The following is a 27,961-nucleotide window of genomic DNA, read 5'->3' on the forward strand; positions in this document are numbered from 1 at the left end:
GGTGATACTTTTTTAAAATATTTTATTTATTTATTTGACAGAGATCACAAGTAGGCAGAGAGGCAGGCAGAGAGAGCAGGAAGCAGCCCGATGCAGGGCTCGATCCCAGGACCCTGGGATCATAACCTGAGCTGAAGGCAGAGGCTTTACCCACTGAGCCACCCAGCCACCCCACGGTGATATATATTTTTAAAACAATCAAGATTGAAAACAATGACTGAAGCAGTCAACTAAGGAAGCTAGAGAAATATTAAAGAGAAAACCAAAGAAAGTAGAAGGAATGAAATAAAAATGGTAAAATAAAACCTAATGAAATAGGAACTTTTAAATACTGGAGATAATTAGTGTCAGGTGAGAGTGTGCATTCCCTGCCTCTGAGGCTTCCTTCCAAGGGGAAGGAGGAACCGGTCAGGCCTCTGTGCTCTTGCTCCCCCACCTTACACCTCCTAGGGGACAGGAGTGACTCCCTGGTTGGACGCAGAAGCTAAGCCTATATGAACCCACCTCTTCTCCTCTCTCAATCTCTCTTTGCCCTCTGTCCCCACTCGGGCCAAGAATGTGTTCACTGTAGTTCTTGGCCACAGACTAAGTGGAGCATAAAAGCCTGTCTCCATGGGACAAAGTGTGGGTGCCCGTTTCTCAACCCTGTGAATAGGTAGGCACATGAGTCCGTCTCACTCCAGGTTTCGGTCCTGGAAGGGCCTTTGCCCTCATCTATAAATTTCATTCCCCTGTACTGATGTTATCAATAATAAGGATGATAATTTGGTGCTTCCATTTCTGTCTTATTCTCAAATGATCTATAAATTCCATAGGAGAGATAATAGATATTAGATTTCCTAAAGCCTCACACTATCAATGGCACCAAAAACTGATTCCTTTAAAAGGCCAATAAAATAAACTCTGTGCAAATCCAATTAGCTCAAAGGGTCAAGTCATAAGCATGAAGAAGAAAACAGAGATCATAACAATTATTATAATAGGGATGTTTTAAAATAGTATAAAGACAGTTCCCCCCTTATTTAGGAAGATATTATAGCTGACATGCCAGGTGGACAAAGATTGCACAAGAAAGGAAATTTATAAACTGATTTCACTGTTTGACATATATGTAAAAATCCTAAGTAAAATACAAGCAAAACAAATTCATAATGCGTTTTTTTGAAGTTGGGTTTAATTAATTAATAATTAACCTAGGCCTATAATGGTCAATTTTTGAAAAATTCTTAGATAGAATTTCCCACACTAACAGAGTAAAGAAGAGATGACATCACCATCTCAGGAGATGCAGAAAAACATGTAATAAACTTCAACAGTTATTCATGATGCAAACTAAAAATAGAAAGAAATGCCTTCAGTATGATCAAAGAAATCTAAAAACTCAAAGCAGATAGCAGATTATTATACTTTAATGTGAAAACCTTAAAGTCATGGCCATTAAAATTCAGGAATAAAATAAGTATACCAGCAAGTTAGCGCATTGTGCTAGAGATCCTAGCCAATTCAGTAGGATAAGAAAAAGAAATAAGCAGTACAATAATAGGGAAAAAGAGCCAAAACATTGTAATTCTTTTTTTTTTAAAGATTTTATTTATTTATTTGACAGAGAGAAATCACAAGTAGATGGAGAGGCAGGCAGAGAGAGAGAGAGAGGGAAGCAGGCTCCCCGCTGAGCAGAGAGCCTGATGCAGGGCTCGATCCCAGGACCCTGGGATCATGACCTGAGCCAAAGGCAGCGGCTTAACCCACTGAGCCACCCAGGTGCCCCCAAAACATTGTAATTCTTTACTGATAATATGATTGTCTACATAGAAAATTCAAGAGCTTCTACAATCGTTGAAAAGTAATTGAAGGGTTGCTAGATAACAAGAGCAACATAAGGGATCAATATTACTCTATGACTGGCAATAACCAGTCAGAAAATATAATGTCAGAAGGCATTGCTTACAAAAGCAGTAAAAAGCACTAGGAATTGAGATTAGAAGAGAGAAAGTGATGCATAAGTTCTTTACAGAGGAAATTGCAAATTATTACTGCAGAACACAGGAGACATGAACAGATAAAAATATATAGCATGTTCATGAATTGAAGGCTCAGAATCATAAACATAACAATTCTCCCCCAGATTAATCTAAAAAGTGAATACAATTCCAATCAAATTCTGAATGGTCCTTTTCGGGGAACCTGACAATAGAATCCTAAGATGTATTTGGGATAGTAAAGGGTCGAGGATAACCAAAACTAGGAGGAGAACAATAAACGAAGGTGAGGGGAGGGATTTGTCCCTACCAGGCAAGACTTAAAAGACTATGATAATTAAAGGGTCCTTGGGTGGCTCAGTTGGTTAGACGTCCGACTCTTGATTTCTATTCAGGTGGTGAAATCAAGCCCCATGTCAGGCTCTGTATTTGGTGCGAAGTCTGCTTGAGATTCTCTCTCTCCATTTCCCTCTCCCCCTCCCCCACTCCCAAGCACTCTTTCTAGCTTCTAAATAAAAAAACCAACATGATCGTAATACAGAGATAGACAAATACACCCAGAATGTGAACCCAGAAATTTGATATAATAAAGTCAATAAGAAAATGGAAGGACTATTTAATAAATTGTACTAGACCAACTGGTTGGCCATGAAACAAACGTGGGTCCCAGCCTCACACTATAGTGAACACGGGTGCCGTGCCCCATTCCCTGAAGACTCTTTTTTTTTTTTTTTAAGATTTTATTTATTTATTTGTCAGAGAAAGTGGGAGAGAAAGCACAAGCAGGGGGAGCAGCAAGCAAAGGGAGAAGCAGGCTCCCCGCTGAGCAAGGAACCTCACGTGGGACTCGATCCCAGAACCCTGGGATCATGACCTGAGCCGAAGGCAGAGGCTTTAACCCACTGAGCCACCCAGGCGCCCCTCCCCTGCACATTCCTGATGCAGACCTAGAAAGGGGTCCACCTGGAAGCACCTCTGAGACCCACAGGCTCCTACTCATCCTGCAAGAACAGCAGGCTGGAAGGGGAAGCTGAGTTTAGTCCAGGAATGCGCTCAGGGGGTGCTCGGCAGAGTGGAAGAATGAACGCCACCACTTCCTTGCTCCTGAAGCAAGATAATTGTCAAGTGTGTTCTACACTGTCTCCCTGAGGTCCCCAGTAGGACTGAGTCTCAGTTGTCCCCCATGGTACATGGTCAGTAACACTCACTTCCTTGCCCTTCCCCCTCTCCCCATTGGCACCCAAGTCTTAGTCTCAAGTCAGCTCCTCAAGGAACCAAACCTAAGATAACAGCTTACAAAAAAAAAAAAAAACAGATAGGGTCCACAGGAGTCTCAACTATGAAAAGATGAAAAGCAAAGTTTTAAAACATTTATTTTAAAACATTTACAAGAAGAAAATGTAGGAGAATCTGTTTATGATCTCTGCATAGAGGAAGCATTTCTTAAACAAGATGCGAAAAGCACATCCTAACAGAAAAGATTGATAAATGGGATGACAGCAGAATGCAGTGTTTCCGTTCAACAAAAGAAAACAAAGTGGAAAACCAACTAGAGATTAGGAAAAGATATTTGAACAGCACCAAAAGATCATGACCAGCATACGCATAAACGTCCTGGAATAAAATGAGACAAAATGAGAAAATGAACTAAGGACAGAAATTGGAAATCTACAAAATAAAAAATGCAAATGGCCAAGAAACATAAAAATATATCTTACTGCAATAATGCTTAAGGAAATCCAAGGGAAAGCAATGAGATCATCATATTTAATCTACCAGATCAGTACCATTGCAGAAGACAGGCTCACACACCCGCAGCAAGCGGGCATCAGAACCTTTTGGGAGAACAATTTGGTGACATCCAAAAACAGACGAAATGCTTATACCCTATGACCCAGCCATCTCACCTTTAGAAATGTATCCTACGGAAGTAATAGCCAAGAGTGTATCAAAAATATGTTAAGGGGTACGTTTTTCTGCATTGCTAGTAAATAGAAAAATCACAAAGGAAACCTAAATGTCTCTCCATAAGGAATTTCAAAATAAACGAAACTCTTCAGTTCAGGCATTACACGTTAAGGGGCGAAGCGTGCTGTATCCATACAATGCAATATTATTCAGCCTTAAAGAGCAGAAAGGACAGTCTGACACATTGGTGATCCTGAAAGATGTTATGCCCAACGAAATAGTCCCATCATGGCAGGACGAATACGGTCTGGGTCCTTGTGCAAGGGGTCCCTAGAGTCTCCAGGTGCATAGAGACACGAAGTAGGATGCTGGCTGCCAGGGTCAGAGGGGAAGGGGGAATGGGAGTTCATGCTTCACGGGGACAGAGTCTCAGTACGAGACAATGAGAATGTTCTGGAGATGGATTGTGATGACGGTTGCATAAGAACGTGACGTACAGGGTACACTCAAGGGTACACTTAAAATGTTAGGACAGTGCATATATGTTCCATATGTAAGCTACGTATGTTGTTGTGTGGAGAAGAAGGGACACTCTGAGCCACCCTGGCCACTGCCGAGGTCCATACCTCGCTGGCCAGAAGGTGACCTGGACGGGCTACACTGGGGTCCGCCACAGGCCACCCCTCGAGATACTCAGGCTCCAGTTTCCTGCATCAGGTCGCCTCCCCGGGACTCTGTCTCTCCTGTACGGCTGTCACAACTCCTGGGGAAACTCCAAGGGGTGGGTGAGTGGGGAAAACCAAGGCCTTGCCCCTGTACTTGACCGGGAGGCCCTCGCTGACTCTCACTGCTGCCTCCCCACTCCCTCATCTGAGGGCGCCCCAGACTTCCATCCCCCTGGCCATGGTTGCTATCTGTGTCATTTCGGGCTGAAACTGGACACTCTGCAGACCACCTGAGTGCCACACATATTCCCTTCCTTGTCCCAGTATCCTGTCCCCACCTCTCGTCCCCATGACACAGCAGCGTCCCTGCCCCTCATAGTGGCTGGGCTCTCCCCGCTGCTCATGTGGGGGCTCCTTTCTGCACCTGGGGCGCTACTGGCATGGGGCCCAGACAGACAGGTTACAGCAGCGCGAAGTTTAGTGGGACCGTTACCGCGTCCCCCGTGGAAACATGCGTACACACACACTCAGGCACACACGCCTACACGTGCTCACGCACACTCACATGTGGAACCAGGTCCTCTGGACATTCACATGAGGACCCAAGACACAAATTCCCTAAGTGCATCACAGGGGTCGGCGTCCCTGGAGCCACTCCCTTGGCCACCCGAGCCCTCTAGAGTGGACACAGCTTCGTGGGGTGGCACAGACCACAGAGCCATTGAACCCTGAAAGATCCTAACAGGGCCGTTCCCCTGCTCTACCCAGGGGCGGGCTGGAGTAGGAGCACCCCTTCTTTTCCCATACGGTGAACCTGTTGGTCATGGGTGATGTTACTCAGGCTCCCAGGACAGTGTGGCAGCCAGTCCGTGAGCTGGTGGACCTCGGTGCTGGCCCTGGCCCTGAAAAGAAGGAAGGCAAGCCCCCCGCCGCAGAACCCAGCGCGTGGATCTGGGTCAATCACCGCCCTTTGTGGGATGAAATCAACCAGCCACCAAGTCGCCTGCTCACCACCTTGAGGGGATGGCTCCATCCTGGGAGCTCAGAGCCCGCCCCACTTGCTGATAGGACAGACACTGGGAGGTGGCAGTAACTGGAAGCTTCGGTGAGTAGCGACACGCTGTCCTGGGCCCGGGCCTGGCCTCCAGCTCTGCCACCATCACTGCTCCTCTTCACGAGCCCATGGCCCACGCACTGTGCCCGCCAAGGACCATGGCTGTCTGGGCCATATCATCCACTCACTTGTTCATTGTCTCTGCGGCACCAGATGCCCTCTGATTCTAATGTGAGACGAAGAGCGTCCCACTTTGTACCCTCCTCCAGGTCTCCTTGTTCCCAGCCTTCCCATCCTGCACTTTGCTGACTCGACCAAGCGGTCTAGCCACTGTCCACGAGGGCATGCGCCTCCCCTGCAATCCTCCTTCCTTCCTTTCTTCCTCATCTCCTTTCCCAGGTACCCGCTGGCTTTTCCAAGGCACTCCTCCTCCTTCCCTGGGCCATTCACAGGCGATGGCCCTACCGATCTCTTGCACCTCTAACTCCATCTGTTCATTCCCAGAGGATTGGAACCGACACACACACTTGCCTCAAGCATGGTTACTAGAATGAATGGCTAGAGCTGACTGTTGTGGGTTGAACTGCATGGCCCCTCAAACTATGGTGAAGCTCTAGCCCCCCATCCCAGTACCTGTGAATATGACCTCATTTGCAAAGAGGGTCTTGATAGATGATCAAGCTAAGTTGAGGTCATTAGGGTGGGCCCTAGTCCCATAGGACTGTGTCCTTAAAAAAAAAGGAGAAACTGGGGCGCAGACACACGCACACAAGGAGAAGACCACATGACTGCTGACAGAGATCAGTGTGCTGCTTTCGCAAGATGAGGATGGCCATAGATTGGCCAGCCACCCCCCAGCAGCGGGGGGAGAGGGGTGGGCGAGAGTCTTTCTCACGTCCTTCAAGAGAAATCAGCCCTGCCAACCCCTTGATTTCTGACTTCTGGCCTCAGAACTACGAGACAATGAGTTTCTGCTGTTGAAGCCTCCCTGTGTGTGGTATTTCGTTATAGCAGCCCTCTAAAACTCATACAGCACCTTTGGGAAAAGGCTGGAAAAATCACTCTCTATATGCTGGCTGTGATATTTCAGGGTCCTTCCTTATGGGACCTTCCCTTTCTTTAATTGATGGATTCTGAGCTTGAGAACTTGTTCAAGTTTGGATGAAGGATCATTACCTTCCATTGAGGCAACCAAATTCCACCCCCTGCTAATTCATTCTCGGTCTCTTTTTCTTTTATTTTTTTTAGAGAGAGAGAGAAAAAGAGTGCACATGAGGGTTTGGGGGAGGGACAGAGGGAGAGGGAGAGAGAGGATCCCAAACAGCCTCCATACCCAGTGTAGAGCCCGACGCGGGGCTTGATCTCACCACCCTGAGATCATGGCCTGAGCTGAAATCAAGAGTCGGACACTTAACCCACCAAGCCATGCAGGCACCCCAGCATTTTTTTAAGATTCTATTTTTTTATGTTTTCTCTACACCCAACATGGGGCTCAAACTTACAAACCCGAAATCAAGAGTCCCATGCTCTACCCGCTGAGTCAGCCCGACACCCCACTCTTGACCACTTTTGATTAGATACATTAAAAAATGGCCTTGCTGGCTGTGCGTATAGCTTGACCCTGGAAATGTCATGTACTATTAGTCATCTCCATGGTCCTTGCAGGTCGGGCCCCTGGCTGCCATCTCAACCTTGTCGTCCTTTCTGGTGACAGTTAAGTGCTGGCGTTATGGGATCCTCCCATCCCCATCGCTACTAGGGAGCTCGGTTCCTTAGCAGCATGTCCGCTGTCAGCCCCAAGCTATAGAGGACAGCCCCCCTGGGCTTGTCAGTGATTCTGGTGTCTCGTCCCCAGTTCATTCCTTATCACCTTCATAAAGAAGTGAGTTCACCCAAAAAAACTTAGTCAGCTAGTGGGTTTTTCAGTCTGTCCTAGAAGGCCCAATCTAGCTTGCCCACTTCTCTGAACCTTTGTATACCTTCTTCTGTGGTCTGCCACCACTGTTCAGCACCTGCTTCCTTCAATGGGGACTATCACGACTCCCGGTGTTCAGAGAACCATCTCTACAGAGCCTTTCCAAGGATCCCATCTGAGTGTCTTTCCATGCTGCTAAATTCTTTGCTATTCTGCTATGTTCAACTTCCCTTGAGAAGACGCCTTCAGAGTCCACTCCTGGGAATTTCTCCCAGTCTCTGCCTGTCCCTGTAGGCTTACTCCTGCAGCTCCTTTGGCGATTCATTCCTCTTGTCCCTTAATAGGCAAAACACTCCCCTGGTAGGTCATGTTGAGACGTGATTGCACTTTGGGGTCTGGTGGCCTAGAGAGGAGATGGGAGCAGATCCCAAAGAGGGTAAGCCTTGTCTTGAAGGAGCACTTAGGTAAGATTTCTGTATGGTCTTTAAGCAAGGTGGGGGGGGGGGACTCTATCTTCCAAGGGGATGAGTGGGCTACTTCAGCAGGCCTGAGAGTACAGGAGGGTTTAACATTGTCAAATACACCTCCCTGAGAGCTCCATCTCAGGACTCAGGTCCCCACCCTACCTCTGACTTTGGAGGAGAGATGTCCCCAGGCTGGGAACTCAGCCTTCTCTGAAATTCTATCACAGTTAAGTCCTGAGCCTGTCTCCAGCTGCCTGCCCTCTGGCTATAGGAAAGCTGCCTTAAAAACTGCCAAGGAATCCTCCTGACCTTGCTTTAAATCTGTGATCAATGCCCTGAGCTTGTCATTTTCCTTCTTCAGATCATCAGTGCTACCCAGCCACAGCCTCCCTGTTCCAAAGTCCTTAGGATTATTATTTCCCCAAGTCTCTCAAGTCCCAAGGATATTGCACAAGCCATAATATCCCCTGCCACCTGAGTCTTGTCCCAGGTGACCAAGGTAGAAGGGGGGGGGTGTCTGGTCACCAGGGCTCTAGTCCCCATGGGGGGAGGGGAGGGGCCCTCATTACAACTGAAAAGGAAGGCATCCAGCGGCAAAACCCCATCCTTGGTGTTTGCTTCCTAGGACCACTTTCGACACTACCTGCCTTCGGTTGTCTAGAAGCAGAGCCTGAGACATGGTTTTTTGGGTTTTTGGAAGCAGGGATTTGCCAAGAGGAGCTTCTCAATACAAGCCCCGCAAGGAATGAAGGAAACAGGATAAGGAAGAGAGGACGATGAGTAACAACACCATTTCAGACAAAACCCAGCCTTGACCTGACGCGCGGATTGTACCACGAACTTATCCTGGTCTGAGGTGAGGGAACAGCCTCTTACATCCTGAACCATGGGCTACGGGCTGTCCCGTGAACCTTCCAGGCACTGTGGCTCTGTCAGCCCAGAGCACTTCTTCAGAGAAGGCACATCAGCTGGAAAAGGGATCTGGTAGGATGCCACCGGGGGCTGCTGGAACTGCAGCCCTCTCTTCTGCTACCTCAGGCCAAATCCTGGTCAATCACCATTTCATTGTGTCCCATAAGAGGGTCAGTCCCCTGTCCAATGTGTCCCCCGAGCTGCAGGGAACACAGACCAAGCTCCAAATTCCCACGCCACTCGTGCCCTCTCTGACCTCTTTGACAGGTTGGAGGGGGTCATCTAGGAGTTCCAGAGTCGGTTTTCCATGACCAACCGTGCAAGGATGAGGGATTTGCATGTTCTTGTTTGCTTAAAGCCTCCATCAAAGAAAGCCAGAAAGTCTCAAGTTAACCCTCGGTTATCTTAACGTGTGAGCTGCATCTGATTCCAGCTTTCCACTCCCCACCCCGGATCCTCCAGCCCTGGGCGTACCCACCCTTACCACCCCTGCCCCAAATCAGCGGAAACCGGGGCCAGAATTCCATCCCCCCACCCCACCCCCTCTCCCCGCACACCCAAAGCCAAGCCGGGAGAAACACAGGGGGAGGGTGCGCCACCTAGTGGACGCCAAGGGCAGTGGAATCTGCCGGGGGTTGACGGGGGACCGCGACTCAGGGTGGGGTGGGGCCAAGAGGCTGCGTGGCCAAGGACACAAAGGAAGGAGACTCTTGGGAAAGTGGAGGGACCAAAGCACTCCCAAGGGACTTTCATGAACCCCACCCGAGCCTGCCCCTGCCCTACCATAAGGGAGCATGTTGGCTCAACAGAGACACAACGTCCTCTCTGCCCCTCCCCTGGCTCTTGGGAGACATTCCCGAACATTCCAAAAAGTCACTTAAAATCCATATGGGTCTGATATTTGCTTTATCCCAAGAAAATGGGTAAGAGAAAATTCAGATAGTAGCCTGGGGGGGCGGGGGGGTCATGGACCCACTCCCTCAACATGGTCTCTCAGGCAGCGAAGAGGATAAGCGAGCTGCCTGGCCTCCAGAGGCATACAAGGAAGGTCCATATTCCAACCTCCTCCTCTCCAGCCACCCCTTGGGGGGCAGAGAGGAGGGAGCCTCCACACGGGGAACACGCCTCTGCTATGTGTAGATACATGCCCTCGCCAGTGCATTAGAAGTCTGGAAAAAGCTGTACCCAAGTCAGTAGCTGCTCTCCTGGGGGGGTGGGGAGAGCTGTTGAGGGGGCAGAAGACAGAGCTTTCACTTCTTAATTTACACGCTTCCCCAAAAATGTGGTGGGATCATGGGTGGATTCTACTTCTAGTTTTGACCTCTTTTTGTATTTTTCAAGCTAAATAGCGTGTGTATCCTAAAGACGGAAGGTGTGGTGGTTGTCCGGGGCTGGGGGAGGGGAGGACCGGAGGTTAGTGTTTCATGGGGACAGAGTTTCTGTTTTACCAGCTGGACAGTCATGGTGGACTGTATAGCACCATGCATGAATTTAATACCCCTGGACACCTCACAGGGGTTAAAAAGGTAAATTTTGTTGCATTTTACCACCACCAAAAAAAGAAAAGAAAAGGAATTGGCAATGATGGGACACGAGGTGTCTCCACACACAGGCAACACCACCAGTAAGACACCCAATCAAAGCTGAACCTGACCCAGCTCTAAATCTGGGGTCTGCAAACTACCACCCCAATTCAAATTCGACCAAAACACTCCCCTGCTCTTTTTTTCATACTGTCTACGACTGTTTCCACTCTACCTTTTACAAGAGCAGAGGAATTATGACAGAAACCATATGGCCCACAAAGCTGAAAATATTTACTATCCGGCTTTTGACAGAAAAACTTGACCAACGCCCGCCCTAGATCCAACCACGAAATTACAAGAAATACGGGAAGCAGAGGAACTTGTCCAGCAACACCAAGGTCATGAAACCAGCGAAGTTGCAAAACCAGAATACTATAGGAGAAAGCACCCCTGTGTTCAATATGTAATTTACAACAATAAAAATGGAGCACAGCTAAGATTCTAAAAGATTTTAAAAGGGCTGGGCAGGTCATACAAGTGTGGATGGTCAGAAAAGAAAAGCTCAAAATAAAAACTTGGAAAAAAAAAAAAGTTCATTTTCCACAGTAGCAAGTGGAGAGATGTAGCTAAAACTGAAAACCGAGAATTAAGGTATAAACAGTTTCATTTAGACATGGAAATTTTAAAAAGAAAGAAAGGAAACATCTATTAAAAGCTAAATGTGGTTGTCTCTGCAGAGGGGGTTTCAAGAATCCGGGAAATGGAGTAGAGTACTAATTTCTTTAAACCTAGTGGTAGTATTTGGCTTTTTAAAGCTCTGTATATGTTTAAGCATAAAATATTTAAACGTAAATATTTGAGTGAAATAACTTAAAATTTTAAAAATTTAATACATGGGTGAATGGTTTTGTAATCTTTATAACATGACCTGAAAATCTGGAACAACTAAGGAAAGGGTCAACCTATCTGGTGGCCTAAGAATCCAAAACTTCTAGGGACCCTGACTGGCTCAGTCAGTAAGAGCATACGGCTCTCAGTGTCAGGGTCATATGCTCAAGCCCCTTATTGGGTGTGGAGACTGCTTTAAAAAAAAAAAAAATCCAGGAGCACCAGGGTGGCTCAGTGGTTAAGCATCTGTCCCTGGTTCAGGTCATGATCCCAGGGTCCTGGAATCGAGCCCTGCATTGGGCTCTCTGCTCAGCAGGAAGCCTGCTTCTCCCTCTTCCACTCCCCCTGCTTGTGTTCCCTCTCTCGCTATGTCTCTGTCTATCAAATAAACAAATAAAATCTTTTTAAAAAATCTAAAACTTCTTTTTGTTTTTAAGATTTTATTTATTTATTTGAGAGAGAGAGAAAGAGAGAGAAAACATGCAGAGCAGGAAGGAGGATCAGAAGGAGAGGGAGAAGCAGACTCCCCACTGAGCAGGGAGTCCAATATGGGGCTCCATCCCAGAACCCTGAGATCATGACCTGAGCTGACTTAATGGACCAAGTCACCCAGGTGCTCCGATCCAAAGCTTCTTTACAGGAAAAGCTATTGTACATACAAGGTTGCAGACAAATAACAACCGGACAAAGGATGTGTAACAAACAATGCAGACAAAGGTTACTATCACAGTTCTGTTCTTGCTCCAAGCAACTGAAACTGACCTTAGCTGATTTAAGCAGCAAAGGGATGGACACTGAGCTCCCAGCAGGCTCGGGGAGGGCTGGAGAAGTTATCTTGAAGGCCTCCTAGACAGAAATGGCCATGGTGTTCTAGCTGTTCGGATAGAGACCTTGATGCTGTCCTCATGCTGGTCATCAATGCTGCCACTGGTTCCTCTCTCTCCAGAATAAAGTCCGTGCAGCACTCGCTACCTTTGATCATTAGCTTCCAGGAGCTTCTGAGGCAAGAGCATCTGCATGGCAGAGCCTCGGTCACAGGCCTGCACGCTTGCTGCAAGGGGGGGTTGGAAAGTGAGCCTGGCTTCCGTAGCAGAAATCAGGGGATACCTCCAAGGGAGGAAGGGAATTCAGATGCTGGGTGGGCAAAAATAACCACAGATGCACATAACAAGGCCTAACACAACAAAAGACCTTACCATCCATTAATAAAAGATGAAAACCTTGTTAGAAAAATAGGCAAAGGACCTAAAGGGACAATTGACAAAACAAGTGGAATGAGCCAGCAAGGATATAAAAAGCTGTTCAGCCGCACCAATATGGCGGCCATTGGTGGTAGCCTACTGCAACCAATTCCCAACTTCCTCCTTGCTGGTGAAACCCTGATGTTGTTTGGATCTCAAGGCCACCAGCAAACAAGTCAGGGGATGGCATGCAGTCTAGCTCTGGTCAATGAGCTGTGCCAACAAGTCTGCTAGGAGGTCTTCCAGGAAAAATTTCTGTATTAGTCATGAGCTGCTAGCTGCGTAACAAACACCCTCCAGATCCTTATACCTAACACAACAAAAGTTTCTCTCTTGCTCATGCAAAGCCTCACATAGGTATTCTTGGTTGGGAGCTCCTTCCTAGCCGTTCTCCTCCAGGCAATGACTCAGAAACCAAAGACCCTTCCACTGTGTTCTCCATCTCAAGATATGACCCCTCAACCCACCTCCCGCAGATCACTGCACTTGGTGCCTTCTGCTCATGCTCCACTGGGCAGAACAGATCACATGGTCATATAGACAGATCTAGCCACCTGGGAAGCTGGGAACTCTAGTCTAGCTATGTGCCCAGAAGAAAATGAGCCAAATTTAGCGATCACCAAACACTGTCCTTGCCTCAGTTCCCCCTGGGGTCACCACACATCCATTCAGCTCTTCCCCCAACAAAGAAGACTCCCCTCATTTGGGCTCTGAATTTCCTCTCATAGCAAAACCCCCTTCTCATTGCTCTCCATGGCCTGAAGGCCCTTTTGCATTAACCTCCCTGTCCACATCTGGAGACCTACTGAGTACACGATGCATCCCTCCCGTGGCATATCAGAGTGACAGCTCCCAGTTTGAACAGGATGGGGGCCACCAGCCCTCACTCTACCCACAGACTCTCTGCTGGGCCTGCGCAGCTCAAAGGAGCTGATGCTTTGGGCAAGCAGGGAAAAGTGCCAACCCCAGGGGGACCGAGGCTTCAACCACTATCAGATGCTAAAGGGACGAGTCCTCCGTGATTTGATGAGCACCCTTGGGGGCAGGGGTGGCGGTGCACACAGTGTATACAGAGAAGGCTTTCAAGAACTCGAAACACAAACATACGCAGGACTTTCAGAATTAAAATTTAATAGAGGAAGCGAGAAAAAAGGAAAGGTCCTCTGAGAACAAAAGCCTCATTCCAGAAGATCGACGGAGGGGCTCACTCTCCCCATAAAGCCAAAATGCAAAGAAATGAAAGCATGAATAAAAAGATAAGAGGCTGTGAAATCAGACTGAGGACCCCAAATGGTGGCTAATAGCGTTTCTAGAAGGTAGAAAATGAACAAAAGAGATGTGGTGATTTAAGAAGTGAGTGGAAGGGAGAAAGAACTTTGAGATTTGAAAGGGCCGCGGGCAGAAGTGATAAATAAAGAACACCCACCTCCTAGCAGCCCAGCGAGGAGTCTGAGCTCCACAGATGAGAGAGGAGCTCTTCGGAGCTTCCAGAAAGAAAGGCCCCTGACAGGCAGAGAGGCAGACTTCTCATTTGCATCCCTGGAAGTGAGCAGGGAGGGAACCCATTTATAAACCCAAAAGGGACGGCAGCTCAGGACAGGAAAGGCTCCTTTGGAGTAACGAGGAAAACAGACCAGAGCTCTGACTGGTTGAAAATCAAATGGACAAAAGTCTTGCAAGAGCAGAAGACAGAGACAGAGTGGAGAGTCGTAAAGCCTGGCTAGTTGTATTTCTGGGGCTGCTAAGGTGCCTGAGAAATAGGGTATAGTTCTTTCAAAGGGATCGTTGGAAACGAGGAAACATCCTCTAAGAGATAAGTTAATCACAAATAGCCTAAAAATGTAACTTAAATGTCTAAATGACATCAGCAAAACTCAAGACTTGAGTTGGGGGCAGCGGCAAGGGAGCGAGAGAGGGGAAGTGTTCTAGAGTTCTCTGTTTGCCGGGGCGGGGGCAGGCTGGGCAAGAAAAATGTCGGGGGTTGGGTATTTATAACACTTAACTTGGATATGGTAAGAGGGAATTAGAGGTTTAAATAAGGTTATTTAGGGCTAGAAATTAGCCACTGGGAGAATCCAGGAGCCTGGTGGAACTTCTAAATTGGGAGCAGACCGGCTGGCCGAGGCCAGAAATAAAAATGAATTTGTTCAAGCCAGTGAAAGTGAAGAAAGGCAAAAACAACAAAGGGAAATAATTGGAAAAGCCGTAGCATCCCACCTCCTTCTGAGCACCTTACTGTTTGTGGGAAGGTGGAAAACAAAATGCATTTCCCAGACATAGCCTATGACCTTGCAGCCACACCTGAGGGATATTCAAGGGCAAAAGGGAGGCCAGTCCTGCTTCTGCTTTCAGGGAAAAGTGGTGGTGAGGGGTGGGGCTGAGTTCCCTGGTGCAGAGACTCTGCTGGGGTGAATCATGGTCAGGTCATGCCGTCCTGGAACCCACAGTCATGGCAGCCATGTCCTAAGCCCTGTGTCGAGTGGAGACAGTGTGCCCCGGGACCAGCATCAAGGCAGTGGCAAACTGAGTCCCCAGCTTCCTGGTCATGCTGGGAATAGCAGCTGCCTGTCAGCTTCTCAGGCAGTCACTCCTGAAAGTTCTGCCAGCTATCCCAACCATTTTGTATGCACCTGATTCCTTGTATAAAACCTCCTCTGCTTAAACTAGATGATTTCTGTCACTTGCAACTGAACTGTGACAAATACAAAGAGTAAACATGAAATAAACATGAAATAAGATGATGGACCAAAAAGAAATGGTATCGATTATCACAATAAATGTGAATGGGCTAAATCCCCTAATTAAATTAAGTTCAAATTGGGGAAGAAAGAAGGAAAGAGGGAGAAAAAGGAGGAGAAGAGAGGATAAAGGCAGGGAGAGAGGAGGAAGACGGGGAGAGAGGAAAGAAGAAAGGGAGAGAGAAAATCCCATTAGACAACCACTTTGGAAAACCATTTGACACTCCCTACCTACTAAAGCTAAATGTAAAGCTGCCTACGCTGTGGGCCAGCAATTCCTCTCTTAGGTCAATACCCAAAAGAAATAGGTGCATATTTCCACCGAAAGGCATGTACAAACATGTTCATCATAGATTCACTCAATATGGTCCCCAAACTAGCAACCACACAAATGTCTGTCAACAGCAGTATAGATAAATAATGGCATATTCATGCAGTGGATAACGCCAGAACAAAGGAGAAAGAACACGCCACTGACACACCCAATAACATGGATGAATCTTGCAACCATAATATTCGGAGGTGAAAAGCCAGACAGAGAAGAGTGCAGACCATAGAACACACACCAATAGTGGAAGTCAGAATAGCGGTGACTAATCTCTGGGAGGGGAAAGAGAGAGCCTGGTGAGGGGGGTGGCAGGGAACAAGAAATGTCCTGTCTCGATATGGGTGCTGGTTGCATGGGTATAGAACCACCTAAAATGTTAGCCAGTCAGCTATTTAAGATTAGTGCATTTTGCTCACTATATTAGATGTTTATTATACGTGAATAAATGTTTTAATCCCATCAGGCTACTGAAAAGAAGATAAATCTAAAACAAAGTGAAAAGAAACTAACTTGCTTGAGAAAAAAGGAAAATTCTAAAGAAATACATTTCAAGGGGTGCCTGGGTGGCTTAGTGGGTTGGGCCTCTAGGCCTTCAGCTCAGGTCATGATCCCAGGGTCCTAGGATTGAGCTCCACATCGGGCTCTCTGCTCAGCAGGGAGCCTGCTTCCTCCTCCTCTCTCTGCCTGCCTCTCTGCCTACTTGCGATCTCTCTGTCAAATAAATAAATAAAATCTTTTAAAAAAGAAAGAAAGAAAGAAAGAAAGAAAATAAATACATTCTGCAGACTCCCATCATTGCCTGATGCTTTGAACAGTGCCTCTGCACTCTGAGGGGGGGGGGTGATCTGGAAGTCAGTAAGAAGGGGTGTCGCAGCCCCCCAAGTTCCCCTTCCATTCTGGTCTCCTTCCTGCCTCCACCCAAGGAAAATGTGCTTCCCTCGCTCCTGGACACCAAACACTGAGTAGTCACCTACTGCAGGTATGTCTGTGTCCTTCCCTCCCCTGCCCATGGCTCAGCACAGAAAAGCTAGATCTAACTTTTTGCTAATACATTTCGCTTGAGCTGCTTGAGCTCCTCCCTCAGGCTCCCAGTGGGTCCCAGGGCCACCAAGAAAAGGTCCTGCCCCAAGGCGTCTGCCACACAAAGAGCATTGGCCCAAAATAGACTGTGCCCATTCCACATGGCAGACTAAAGCATCAGCCCCAGTTCTACCTCCTATGTGTCCATACCCCTGGTGTGGTCTGGCCATGAGTGGGGGACCCTTTCCTGCTCCTTGACTTTGAGAGTGTCCTTGTGATTTCCTTTGACCAGTGCCAGCTGGTCAGGTCCCAAGAGGCTTAATATGTTCTGCTTGCCCTCTTGTGTTTCTGTAGTGAGGCACGTGCCTCAGCTAGTCCACTGGCCCAAGGAGGACGAGAGACACGTGGGACTGAGCTGCCTGGGCAACGGCAGCCTGGCTAGATCAGCAAGCCCCAACCAATCCACAAAGTCCTACGAAGAAATCATTGTCATTCCAAGCCACTGGCTTTGGGGATGATTTGTTACCTGACATTATGGTGGCAGTCACTAACATCCTGTCACTCAAGAACTGTGTGACGAGGACCAAGTGGGGGCATAATGAAGAGGCAAGATCATTGCAGAAGAAGGATCCAGAAGCTTCCCAGGGGTGCCTGGGTGGTTCAGTGGGTTAAAAGCCTCTGCCTTCCGCTCGGGTCAGTGATCCTGGGGTCCTGGGATCAAGCCCCGCATCAGGCTCTCTGCTCAGCAGGGAGCCTCCTTCCCCCTCTTTCTCTGCCTGCCTCTCTGCCTACTTGTGATCTCTGTCAAATAAATAAATAAAATCTTTAAAAAAAAAAAAGCTTCCCAGAGAGGGTGGCTCCATCAATGGGCTGCCGGTTGGCTGTCAGGTAGTGTGTATCTGGTCCTCAGCAATATCCCTGCAAGGGAGAGTCTCCTATCCAATGACACCGAGCCTCTTCATTCCCCGAGGACAAGAGTCAGTGGAGCTGAGCTGTCCCTCAACCTCTCCATGGGGCACCCTCCATGCAGATCCCCACACCCCACTCCGGCTCCCGGTCACCTCACGCCTGGCCCAGACCACTCATCTGCATTACCTGCCTGGCCCTTTCAGGCACTGGAGCTGGAGACACCCAGGAGAGAGACAGAATGTCCTCAAGGCTGAGAGAAGCCTTGTCTCCTGAGGGAGGGATGCCTGCAGGTGCTGTGGGACAACTAAGGAAGAAAACCAGGAAAGACCGGTCACCCCGCACCCCTGCACAGGCAGCAGGGGGCCATGCCTCCTGCAGCACAATAAGGCAGAAGCCAAGATGCAAAGGGATTTTTTTTCTTTTTTTTAAAGACAAGAAGGAGCTCCTGAGGGCTCAGAGCCAGGGGCCTGGAGTCTGTGTGGACGAGCTTCCAACGCCCACGGCGTTATTTGTGTAATGCCCAGAGATACAGGACAAAGCACAGGTTCTGCACCCCTCCCCAGAACTCTTCCTAAACTGGGTTGTTGCCTCCATTTTTCTCCAGGCCACTACATTCTGCTTTGCTCCACATTTTTTTGGTACAAAAGATACTGAAGTCCATGAATAGGGTTGGGAGATTTCCCAGAAAGAAAGAAAAAAAAAAAACCTACTTTGGTTTCCATAGCTGTGGAATCACTGTTCCCTAAATACCTGGTCCATCATTTCTTTTCTGGGCACATCCCAGGAGAATGAGCCAAAATACTGCTCAGACTCCTCCAATCCCACCTCTGCCCCAGATCTCTGAGCGCCTCTGGAGGCAGGGACATCAGGGGAGGTAAGACGAGACTCTCCCCTCCCTTGACTGTCCAGGCCAGCCTACCCCAAATCCCTCAAGTGAAGTGAGGCTGCTCCCAGGCAGCTCCCACTCTCTCCTTGGCTCTCTTGTTCCCTCCCAGCTCTGCATCGAGGAGCCCAAGAACTGACCTTGCAAAAACAAAGTTCGTCTCAAAGGACAGGGAAGTTGATCCACCAAGGGCAGAAGTCCCCTCAAGAGGCAAGAGAAGGGGGAATAACCAGCCAGCAACCACCGACTGAGGAATTTTGCCCTTGACTGAGAAATGAGCCCTACTTGCTCCACAGAAACCAGGGGGCTGAAGGTCCCGACCTGGGAATATCGCACCCCAGATCCCAAGCTATATCATTTGGGGTACTCTCAAGAAAATGGGGGAAATATCACTTAAAAGTCTGGAGATGAGGCATGATCAGACAATGTCACCAGAAACTATGCTCTTTCTATGTCTCTGCCCTGTCTTCTGAAGCATTAGCTCCATCCTGCCATCAGCCCCTCCCACGGTCATAGGACGGCAGCTGGGCTGCCTGGTTCCTTGATCACAATTAGTCTTTTTTTTTTTTTTTTAAGATTTTATTTATTTGTCAGAGGGAGAGAGCACAAGCAAAGGAAGCCCAATGCGGGACTCAATCTCAGGACCCCCGGATCACGACCTGAGCCAAAGGCAGAGGCTCAACCGACTCAGCCACCCAAGCATTCCCCCTTGATCACAATTAGTGGGAGAGGGTCACTGGTGTGCTGGTAAGCTAGCTTGGGGTCGGAGGGACCCTTATTTGTAGGCTTTGCCAATTTCTGTGGTGCAAAGACCCCACATGCTGACTTCAAGCTACCAGCTTGACAACACGGTTGGAAAGCAATGGGCATGGTAGGTTCTCACGGGCCAGTTCTAACCGGCTCCAGCACCTTGCTGGGAGTAGGGTAGCATCCTTCTCCAGAGCAGGTGAAATCCCCACGGAGGGGAAGATGGGATCACATGGATGGGTTTAGACCTATCGGAGCTCCCCTCCCCTCCCCCTGGGAGCCGGGGCAAGGTCAGCTACATCCAAACCATCTGTCAGCTGCGTGGCAGGTACAGGGAGCAGGGAGGCGCCCGTGCTGGGAGAGGCAGCCTTGACGGATACCTCCCATCTTGCCAGTGTTCTCTTTCCAACATTCCAGCCCAGCTGGCATCTCGAAGCTTCCAGAGGCGGCTGGGGTGGTGATGGGCAGTCTGAGGGACAGTGAAGTCATGACAGAAGGACCTTTGGGGGAACTGGAGGCAGCCAAAGCCGACATCCCTTACAAGGACCCGGTCATCAGGCCTTTGTGCCTGGCAGCCTGGCTGCCCGGGGGTCCTCAGCAGCCACCACGGCCCATTGCAAATACAGCTGGGACCCTTCCAGGCAAAAGGGGAGCAGCCAGGGTCCCTCACTCCCAGCCTGCAAGCTCTGGGTCTTGTGGTCCCTCTCTGAAGCCCCCTGAGGGTGGGAAGCAGGGGCAAAGCCAGTATCCCTGACCCTCCCCTCTGTCGCGGTTCACGACCCTGTGGTCGGGTGGCCCATTTTTCTGACAAGCTACAGCCAGGGCTTTGGGAAGCCAGACAGACAACTATGTAAGATGCTGACCTGGTCCCCGAAGTTGGAGGTTTCAGCACCTGCTCCTGGCCGAGACGGAAGGTCTGCGCATCACCTGCGCAGAAACCTGCCTCTCCGGCTGCCAGCGAGCTAATTGGTGAGTTAATTGGCAATGCATTGTGAGGTGAAAAAGAGCGAGTTATAAAACTGTATTTGTAGAGTGACGTTATTCTTGAGGGAAAGGGAAGGTGTGTGTGCCTGTGTGCGTGTGTGACAGGGCGTCTCTCTGAGCGAACGTAAATGGACCCAGGAAATAAGGATAGAGCAGGGGTCCTCACCAGGGGCAGTGCTGCCCCCCCAGGGGTCATTCAGCAATGTCTGGAGACCTAGACCTGGAAGGTTCCACGGGCATCAAGTGGGAAGAGCGCAGAGGTGCTGCTAGCCACCCTATAGGGCACAGGGTGGGCCCCGCAACAGAGAACGACCTCCCTATGTCAACAGCTCGGAGGTCAAAAGACCATTCTCCAGAGCAGCGTCCCAGAGTGGGGTCTCCGGCTGAGCAGCACCAGCGTCTCCTGGGAACTCATTAGAAATAGAAATGCCTGCCTCCCTCCATCTACTGAGTCAGACACTCTGGGGGAGGGCCCAGGAGATCTCGGCTTTTCACAAGGCTTCCAGGGGATGCTAATGCGCCGTCCAGTTGGCGAACCACCAGCCTAAGGGCATACAGGGGCCCTTGGCAACACAGGTCTGAACAAGGCGGGTCCACCAACACTGACATATTTTCAATAAATACAGCACAGTACTGAAGATGTATTTTCTCTTCCGTATGATTTTCTCTTTTTTTTTTTTAAGATTTTTATTTATTTATTTGAGAGAGAGAGCAGCAGCCGCAGAGGCAGAGGGAGAAGCAGATTCCCCCGCTGAGCAAGGAGTCCAACGCAGGGTTTGAGCCTCGTGTTCCAGGATCAGGACCTGAGCTGAAGGCAGACGTCCAATGGACTGAGCCACCTAGGGGCCCCTGTAATTTAAGGTCTAAATCAGCAAGGCTGTGGTTTCCTTGTCGGTCAGAGGAAGGGGAGAGAAGAGGTTCCAGGACCGGAATGTAGACTGTGGCTCAACTGAACAAACAAGATGTGTGACCTTGAACGGACAAGGTTCCCTGAGCCTCAGCTTTCTCACCTGGGAAATGGGTGTGAGAATGGTCCCTCTGTCAGTTTATTGGGGGGCATGAGATGAAATATCTCAGCCCAGAGCCCCCAGAGCTGTTCTGGTTCGTGCCCTGGTGGTGGTGTGACCCGCAAGGGGCTGGGGACAGGGAGAGCCCCGGAAGAAGAGGGTAGCTCCCACAGCACCCCTCGAGGGCAGGGCTGCCAGTTGAAGGTCTGCTGCGGTTTGTTCTCCTGTATTTCTGCTCCAAGTCCTGGAGGGAAACCAGGCATTAGCTCTTCTTACCTCTGGGAGGCCACAGTGATAGAGTCGAAGCTGAAGTCCCCCCAGATGGTCTCTTTCTGTCAAAACCCAGACATGCGGGGAGATGATGCTGCACGTCTCGGAGGGCCCACGCCTCCCAGTGATCTGGGGATTGAGCTCCCAGAGCCCCTGATTCGGAGAGCCCAAAGAAGGGGACAGTGTGTGTCCTCGAGAGAATGGATCCTGGTCCTAAGGGGCCACAGAAACCCCAGGACTCCAGGAGACCACGGGGCATGGCAAAGGGCACATCCATGGTAACTGTGTAGACCAGAGACTATCCCCAAAGCTGTGAACTGTACAGAATTTTTGCGGGAGGTTTGACGAGGAGCCACGGATGGCTGGTCCTGGCTTCAAGCTCCTCCCGGAGTCAGACTTCCCTAAATGTGAATAAAATCCTGTCAGGATTGACACCCACGTAAGTTTGTGAGATACAATCCTTCCCCATTACCGCACACACCCCATCCTCTGAGGGAGGGATCACTGTGCCCATTTTACAGGTGACAAAGTGAGACTCACAGAGGCAGCTCGCCCAAAGTCGGACACAGAGCCTGCCCTTGCCTGAGCCCATAATTCCCAGGCTGCGCTGTCTCCAGCCTCAAGAAGTCCATACCTGGGGTACTGCATCACACCTCGGGTCTCCTCACCCCACCTTCAGAAGCCCCTCGCCCACCTAGGGCCGCCCCCACCAGCAACACCCATGGAGCTCCCAGGCCCCCAGCCCCTCCCGAGAAGGGCCAATTTGCAGAGGTATAAAGACAAGTGAAAATGTCTCCTAAGCATGCCGTGCCCACATCGCCAGGCCACTCTCGGGGTCATGCTTCCCAGAAGAGGAACATCTATGAAGGGGCAGATTTCCAGACACCAGAAGACATTTGTCTTTGGTTTGTAATGGGGAATAGGATCGGGAAGATTGTGGAAGCAGCAAGACTCTCCAAGTGGGGCGCCTGGGTGGCTCAGTGGGTTAAAGCCTCTGCCTTTGGCTCAGGTCTTGATCTCAGGGTCCTGGGATCAAACCCCGCATTGGACTCTCTGCTCAGCAGGGAGCCTGCTTCCTCCTCTCTCTCCACCTGCTTCTCTGCCTACTTGTGATCTCCATCTGTCAAATATATAAATAAAATATTTTTTAAAAAGACCCTCCAAGAAGCCAGCATAGTCAATCCAAGGGAAGACAGCCCTCAGCAGGCCCAGGATCCCCGTGTCCACAGTGGGTGGAGATGCCCCAGCTCCTAGGAACCTCCCTGGGCCACACAGGACCGCTGCCCCCATAATCGAAGAGCTAGGATGGCATAGTTGGTATGGATGGTGATGTTCCCTCCCTCATCCACCGGAGCCTGGTCTGCTCAAGCAGCACCACTTAAATGCTTGTGTGTTCTGCCATTCTTTTCGGGGGGGGGGGGACGTTGTGTTTAGGGGTGTTTCCTCCATGGATCCATTGCACCTAATGCTGTTGGATACTATTCTAGAACAAATGAAGTCTCTCTTGCACCAAGAAAAATGTCAAAGATTCAGGCCTGGCTCCACCACCAGACGTTATTTATGTGAACACACGGTCAGGACACGTGCCCAGCAGTCGGAACCCAGTGCCCTCACCCCACCAGCCTCCACACGCTTAGGATCATCAGAGCCACGGCAAGAACTCGGGCTCCGCCCTGGGGCACAACACGAGTGGATCCTTTCTACACATGATGGGTCACATGAGACAGTCAGAGATGCACACAGAGGTGAAGAATGAACCTGTCACCAGAACATCTCCCCTAGGAGGGGACCTTGGCTGGGACAGACCATCTGGGGCCATTTCTACAGGTAGACAGCAGGGGGGGCCCTTTGGGCGACGTGGGGCCAGTGACCCAGCTTTGCAGTGGGTGAAGACAACACCCACTCGCGAGTTCTTGTCAGGATCTGTGAGATTCTGTGCCTGCAGCTCTAAGCCCACCCCGGGTCGTGTCTGGCACGTGTGTGCTCGATAGAGGGTGGCTCCTGACAGCCCAGGGAAGCACCTGCCGAAGGCCTCCTCAGATCACTGCATCTGAGCCCTGGATGTAGGGTCATTGCTCATTTTCATTCCGGAGGATTCAAAGCTCAGGTCTGCCATCCCTCCCCCTGTTCCTTCCCCCCCCACCCCACTCCCCCCAGGGCCAAGCAGAGCCCTCAGTCTCAAATCCTCACAGATGAAGACCAGGGCAGACTCTGAGCAAAGACACCCTGTCCCTTGGGACTCCAGGAAAGGCAGCTTTCTGTGTATCCCCAAACTAGACTCTACTCGTGACCTAAGGAGATCGGAGGGTAAGGGTACATGTCTGAGAGTGAGGGAAGTCCTCCTGAAAAGAAGCCGGGACCCAGGGGAGGGAGCACCCACTCCTGTAAGCTTTCTAAGCCACTGTCTCCTCTCCCCCGGGGAACCATTTTGGTGCCTGCTCAAGCATCTGAGCTGGCTTAGAAGGTGACAGCATCTGGCTTTTAGCAGGACAAAGAAAAAATGATCCTCAGAGGACCTGATGATTACCTTGTGGTTTCCTTGGAAACCAAGTCCCCAGCTCACCTTCCTCAAGCTTCTTGTCTCTCCTGCCTTGATCTGGGCCTCACAACCAAGAAGGGCCAGGTCACTGCTGCAGGAGGGGGCCACCAATGGACAGGAAAGAACCCCACGACTTCCCTGTCTTTTATGTAGGGTCCGTACGTCAGGATCACCAAGGATGCCTAGCTGCTGATGGAAAGAATTCCCGCAAACAAATGTGGGAAGAGGGATAGAATTAGGTCAGCACCATTCTGTAACTTTTAATCAAATAATTGGTTCCAGCAACGATCCCCATCAGTTGAAACATTTAGAGGGAAAGCCGATGGATGTTTGATCAATAGCAAGCCACGCCAAAGCATCATGGCCAACAGTGTCACAGGATGTCCCCTTGTCAGTGAGCTTGTCTCACGGGGGCCTCTCAGACAGCTGAGGTCAAGCAGAGGCTGGGGCTGCAGCCATCCGAGCCTTATCTCCTCCATCATTCCTGTGTTCCATGCCTCAGGATGTCTAGAAGAGTGGGGACAGCCAGGGCCTCTCTCTGGCCATGTGGCCTCTCCACAAGGCTGGCACGGGCTTCCTCACAGCATGGCAGCTGGCTTCCCCCATAGTGACTCTTCTGAAAGACAAACAGGGAAGCTACAGGTTTCTTGGGGCTCGGCCTCTGAAATCACAGAGTTCTTGTGCCACATTCTAGGGCAGAAAGCGAGCCCTAGAGCCGGCCAGATTCAAGGGGCCATGGGCGGCATGAGAGAGCAAATACGGGAAAGCATGGTTCATTGGAAGAACATCTGTGGAGACTAGCTACCAAATGAGGAACTGTACCAGGGAGGGGGCAGTCTGTCACCATTGGAACCCACAGATCATTTTTAGTGCCACCAAAAGTTCAGCCTGTGTGCCTCCTGATATGGTGCAGTGGGAAGCCCAGGGCCATCGTCATCCATGGAGTGTTCTTGTTAAAAAAAAAAAAAAAAAAAAATTAGGGGCGCCCGGGTGGCTCAGTGGGTTAAGCCTCTACCTTCGGGGCTTGGGTCATGATCTCAGGGTCCTGGGATCGAGTCCCACATTGGGCTCTCTGCTCAGCGGGGTGCCTGCTTCCCCCCCATCTCTGCCTGCCTGTCTACTTGTGATCTCTCTGTCAAATAAATAAATAAAATCGTTTTTAAAAAATTAACATCACTCTAATTGAGCCTCTGATGCTAAATTTCATTTCCGGGAAGCATGGGGGAAAGAGGTAGGCAATACTATGAGGGGGCAAACAGAGGAGTCCAGAATGTGCAGCAATCCTGGGGGAAAAGGACTCGGGGTCTACAAGAGGTCAAGAGAATTAAATCAAGAAAGAGAAGGAAGGGGATCAGCTCTAGTTAGGGAGCTCTTTAGGAGACCAACCTAAAGACAAAACCCCATGTGGACACCTTTTCTGGATCCAGGTTCCAGCAAACCAACCACAAAATAAAAAGACATTTTTGAGGCAAACAGGGACATTTGATTATGGACTGGATATTAGGTCCCAGTGGGGACCTAATATAATAATAATAACCCAATGTTATATACCCAATGTTTTATATATATAACGCAATAATATAGTAATAACCCAATGGGTTATTATTTATTTTGTTAGGTGCGATCACGGCTTTGTGCTTATATAAGAAAATGGGGAGTGTGGAGTGTGTGCCCGTGTGTGTGTGTTCAGAGAAATACTTAGAAGCGAAGCATATTATGATCAAGATTTTATTTTATTTTATTTTAAATACTTCAATAGAAAAACAAAAAAGCGCAGAATAGATGAAGCAAATGTGTCAAAGCTTCACTAATTATCAAAACTAGGTGGGTGAGGGGCATCTGGGCCTTTCTGATACTATTCTTTCCACTTGTGTTTATGTTGGAAATAGTTCATAATAAAAAGGAAAATTTTTTGAGGGGAGCCATTGAGAAGGAGCCTTTATCCCCCACCGCTCCTGGCTGGGCAGCCTCACGCTGGAACCATCCATCACAGCAGAGCTCCACTGCCCAGAGCTCGTCAAGAACAAATGCAGCCTTTCAAAGTCACCTTTCACAGAGCCAGAGGCCGAGTTTCTACACAGCCGCCTCCCACCCCTCCTGTTGTTAAGTGGGGGCTCTGCTCAGCGAGACAGCAGGTTTTCGCTCCTGAAGAACAGCGGGCCCCCACCTCAGGATCGCCCATCCCCAGCATCGCGGCCCTTTTGATTGGGAGGGGGGGTGACATCGGCACCAAACAGATCCCAAAGACCACTCACTGCATCAGGGAAGGTTTGAAGCAGACAGAGAAAAGAAGGTCAGATACATGGCACGTACAAGCCCACGTGTGCACATCGCCCGCAACATGCAAGGGAGAGAGAGAGACAAAGAGACTCAGTGAGGACTCATTGGCCAGAGCCAGACCTTCTTCAGGCAGGATGATGTGATGCTGCTTCTCTGGAAAAAGAGAGGCTTAAATCAGCACTGGCCCCTCCTGACCCATTCTCCCCCCAAAGAGATGTCTCTTCCCTAGGTTTGGAACCTGCCTGTTTTTGAAATTTCCTGCTAATTTCAAGGTCATGGTTCTCCAATCAATATCTGGGAGCCCCAAGGCCTGAATAGATGGTCCCGTGGGGTTTGGGTGGGCTGACCCAGCTCTCCTGGGAGGGAAAGGAGGGAAGATTGCTGGCCTGGGGGTCAGAAGCCCCGGTCTCAGCCCCAGACAGGCACCGCTGGGATAGTCCCTGCTTCTCTGGACCTCATTGGTGAGCCAGAGTGGGGCTTGATGGTGGACACCAACCTCCGAGATCCTGCAAAGTGCCAAAGGGCAGGGAGTAAAATACTGAGCTCACCTGCTCCTGCTCACCTGCTCACCTGCTCACCGGGTCAAGGCTGATGGGCTGTTTGACATACAGCAATGAACAGCAGTGGCCCATGGGGCTGATGTTTCACAGGCAGGCCTGAATTTCAGCATCCCACCTTTTCAGGGACAACCCAGGCCATCCCAGAATCTCCCTGGGGAGCTGTCCTCTGAACCCCTGGTCTCACCTGAGCACATGAGACATGGAGCTTTGTCAAGGAGACACGTGGTTCAAGGTGTGACAGCACCGAGGGGATGAGTGATATGTATTGGCCCCGAGTAAAGTCACATGTCCAGGCAAGAAAGCCGTCTGCCCCAGGAAAACCCTTTGGAACCATTACATAACCCAAGAATTCAACCCAAAGGAATATACTGAAGTTCACTCAAGTTTTGTTCTTTCCCATAATGAGCGAGGTCGTAACGTCTACCTTCTGGCCGAATGATGACATGAGAACATACTTGTGGGAACCCACTGGCACACACACACACACACTCAGACACACATGAAGTCAATTGAAAGACATCAGGCCACCCAGAGAATGAGTTTTTTGTAAGTACCACCTGCAGAGAAACATTCTTCCCTACCTTCACCCTCCAAGGACCACCCATGGATACTGGCCATTTCCCTGCCCCTCTTACCAGGAAGGATGGGAGGGCACATCCCCAGGCTGGCCAGGTGGCACTAAACACATTATGTCACATAATTAGGTAGACAGTGTAACTGGGAAAAATTCAAAAGAGTCAGAATATTTTTCTCCTACCAATGTTCTTATTTTTTAAAAAATATATATATTCTTTCCTAATGGAAGTTCTTTCAATGTGGCAGAATTATAGGGGAATTATTCTTTTGGGGTTGTGGTGGGGTATTTTTTTTTTTTTGGCTTATCTGTATTTTCAACTCTTTTTGCAATAATCGTGGAGAGCTGTTTCCATAGAAACCTCAGCACTATTGGCATTATTTGGGGCCAGATAATTCTGTGCTGCTGGGTGCTGTCCTGTGCAGTAAAGGACACTTAACAGCATCCCTGCTCTCTGCCCAGCAGCTGCCAGTAATATCCCCCCAGGTATAACAATCAAAAACGTCTCTAGATATGGCCAACTCTCCCCTGGTGGGCAAAACCACCCCCAGTGGAGAACCACTGCTGAAA

At 49.5% G+C, this 27,961-nt stretch overlaps 1 long non-coding RNA gene across 4 annotated transcripts in view; it reads right to left on the reverse strand.

The window, feature by feature from the left end:
• LOC132006010 (uncharacterized) overlaps positions 1-27,961 on the reverse strand; it is a 73,464-nt gene that overhangs the window by 29,441 nt on the left and 16,062 nt on the right. For 2 of the 4 annotated variants that reach the window (XR_009400956.1, XR_009400973.1), the window contains one exon: positions 24,222-24,593. The exons of the other annotated variants lie outside the window; for them this stretch is intronic. This is a non-coding gene — a long non-coding RNA (uncharacterized LOC132006010). Of the gene's footprint in view, positions 1-24,221; positions 24,594-27,961 lie in introns of those variants that run through there. 4 annotated transcript variants of the gene reach the window in all.

The sequence above is a fragment of the Mustela nigripes genome, chromosome 1 (assembly GCF_022355385.1).
Source record: "Mustela nigripes isolate SB6536 chromosome 1, MUSNIG.SB6536, whole genome shotgun sequence".
Classification (NCBI taxonomy): domain Eukaryota; kingdom Metazoa; phylum Chordata; class Mammalia; order Carnivora; family Mustelidae; genus Mustela; species Mustela nigripes.